Below are 3,453 nucleotides of genomic sequence, written 5' to 3' on the forward strand. Positions count from 1 at the left end.
AACACCCGGGTAACACCACTCTATTTCCGGGGATGATTCCAGCAGGGGACCCCCCCCCCTCCACCTCCACAACCTTGCACACCAGGTGAACCAGGGCACCCACACTTAAGCACCCTTCCTCGGACTTAAAAGCAGATAGCCGCGCTGTTGCGAACTGCGTGCACCTGGTCACCCAAAATGGATGTCGTGCACCTGGTCACCCAAAATGCATGTCGTGCACCTGGTCACCTAAAAAGGCCCATGTGCACCTGGTCACCTAAAAAGGCCCATGTGCACCTGGTCACCCAAAATGGATGTCGTGCACCTGGTCACCTAAAAAGGCCCATGTGCACCTGGTCACCCGGCCGCTTTCCACCCAGAACCTTTTCCAGCCTGGTACCCACCTTCCTTAGTCCGATTCCCCACTCTCTCTCTGGGCCTCTGGACTCTGGGATGCCCACTCTCTCTTGGGCCTTTGGGTTACCGGGTGCACGACGTCCGTTTTGGGTTACTGGGTGCAGGTGGTACTTTTCAGCCTGGTACCCACCTTCCTTAGTCCGATTACCCACTCTCTACGGCCCTCTCTCGGTCAGGGCCGTCCTTCAGTGATTTATACACCTGGTCACCTAAAAAGGCCCATGTGCACCTGGTCACCCGGCCGCTTTCCGCCCAGAACCTAAGTCCAAATTGGGTTACCGGTGGTACTTTTCCAGCCTGGTACCCACCTTCCTTAGTCCGATTACCCACTCTCTCTCTGGGCCTCTGGACTCTGGGATGCCCACTCTCTCTTGGGCCTTTGGACTCTGGGATGCCCACTCTCTCTTGGGCCTTTGGGTTACCGGGTTGTGATTGTCCTCCGTGCATCTGGTAACCCAAAAAAATATTTAGAAAAAACTGTCAATCCTGTCCGTGTCCGGGTGAGGTGAGGTTTCCCGTGTTGAGTCAAATTAAGCCGCAGGCGCCACTCCTGCCCTTCCGTCAATTCCTTTAAGTTTCAACTTTGCAACCATACTCCACCCGGAACCCAACGGACGCTGCAGGAGGTAGCTCGCCTCGCAGCAACAGTTAAGATACGCTATTGCAGCTGGAATTACCGCGGCTGATGGCACCAGAATTGCCCTCCAATGGATCCTTGTTAAAGGATTTAAAGTATACTCATTCCAATTACAGGGCCTCGAATTAGAGCGCCTGCTGCCTTCCTTGGATGTGGTAGCCGTTTCTCAGGCTCCCTCTCCGGAATCGAACCCTGATTCCCCGTTACCCGTGGTCACCATGGTCACCAAGGCACAGAAAGTACCATCGAAAGTTGATAGGGCAAACATTCGAATGAGACGTCACCGCCACAAAGGGCGCGCAATCGGCTCGAAGTTATCTAGAGTCACCAAAGCGGCCGGGGAAACCGAGATTGGCCCGCATGGTTTTTGGATCTGATAAATGCACGCATCCCCGGAGGTCAGCGCTCGTTGGCATGTATTAGCTCTAGAATTGCCACAGTTATCCAAGTAACGTTGGAGCGATCAAAGGAGCCATAACTGATTTAATGAGCCATTCGCACTTTCACTGTACCGGCCGTGTGTACTTAGACTTGCATGGCTTAATCTTTGAGACTACTGGCAGGATCAACCAGGTAGCCACTCACAACTTAGATGTTGTACCTGGTCGCACTAAGCAAAGAACAACCAGGGACCGGTCCTATCCCGTCAGGGGAGGAGGCCCTGGCGCAATCCACCGTGCGCCCAGCGGGAGGCCCTGAACTGCCCATGGCCGGAGCCACAGGTGCCTGGGCACCGCTCGAGAGGTATCTTGTCTAGCTGGAGCGTCTATTCGGAACGCCATCAACTGGGCAAAAAGGAACCACAACCTCGGTTGGGACAGACCGCTTGGGTCAACCGGGTAGGTCCACGTTAAAGACAGGGTTTGAGAATACGTGTTTCTGGCGCCGATGCGTTACGGGATGACCATCACCACATGCTTCGCAGCCATGAGTGTGCCACTCCCCGCACCGGAACACCAATGTAGGACCACTTGGTGAGACAGTACGGCTGGATCTCGTACCGACGGTGCGCAGCTGGAGCATATCGAAATCGGGGTAAACCGATTCCGAAAGGGGCTCCCCTGATAGAGGCAAATCCACTTGGGTCGGGAGGGAACATCCATCAGAACACCAGCCCAAAGGCCGGCCGATAGAGGCCCTCCCAGGTGGAAAACGAATGCAAATCAGTCAGAGGAAATTAAACTGGCTGGACAACAGAGGAGAACCATGGAGACGCATCGTGAAACAAGTGTGGGACTGGACTGGAGAGATAGCCCTCACCAGGGCTAAACAACCACCAATCGGTCGCCGAAGGGACGGGCACCTTCACTGGACCAGAACCATGGTCATTGGATGAACCAAACCCACAAGGTAATAGCTGGGATAGAGCACCTGCCCAGGACAAGGCTCAATATCCTCCCACCACCAAGCTGGGAAACGTGGATCAAAAGTTAGGACACATCGGGCGCCGAAGGGTCTGGTCAAACCACTAAATCGGTCGCCGGCGGGAAATGTCCAAAGTACCATGGTTCCGAGGGTCTGACTTCCCTCAAAACTGTCCGTTACTCATTTTCTATTTGGACTGAGCAGTTTGACACCACCCCCGTCTCTCTAGGACATGGAAGTCTTGTTGTCAAAAACCAGGTTTCTGATATCGTGCCGGTACCTGTCTGGTCGACCCACCACTGAGTGTGTCATCAACAAACAGGCCAAATATCGATATAGCTCACAGGGCTTTTGTGCGCCCCACTATTGGGGGTCAAATTCACCAAAAACGTGATAAATCAAAAAGTACACCTCCAATCTGGATGGGGTTTTTTTTGCACGAAAGTGCACAAATAGACGAACATTTACATTCAATTGACAACGTTTTTGTATAAAACATTTTAATAGGAAATCGTGTTTCAAGTTTTGGGAAAAAAGTGAATGTCACAGGGCGCATAGGTGCCTGTGAGGGCAATATGCTTTTTACATGCTCTACTTGTTGCCCATTGAGAGAGAGGGTATGAGACAAAACATTTTGAAAAGTACAGAAATTGGTCGAAAAAATGACAGAGTCGCACTTTTCACAGCCGTGCACCTGGTGATTGAAAACGTGCATCTGGTAACCCAAATTGCGGTTCTCGATGCGCTTACTAGTGTTACAGATATACATGTCCGATAAATGCGCACCCTACTACGGACCTTTTTCAATGGGGGACGGCCTGAATTATTTATGGAAGGTATGATTACTTTCTTTTTCTCCGTGCAACTGGTGATTGAAAACGTGCATCTGGTAACCCAAAAATTATAAAACAGTTTTAAATACTTTTACCGGTCATTCTATTGATATAGCCCGCTAGGGGAGTAACCCACTACGGCCCTGTCTCGGTCAGGGCCGTCCTTAGGTGCTTTATGGACGGTTTTAAATATTACGATGGATGCAGATTGTGATTTTCCTC

This window comes from Oncorhynchus mykiss, chromosome 24, assembly GCF_013265735.2.
Source record: "Oncorhynchus mykiss isolate Arlee chromosome 24, USDA_OmykA_1.1, whole genome shotgun sequence".
Lineage (NCBI taxonomy): Eukaryota > Metazoa > Chordata > Actinopteri > Salmoniformes > Salmonidae > Oncorhynchus > Oncorhynchus mykiss.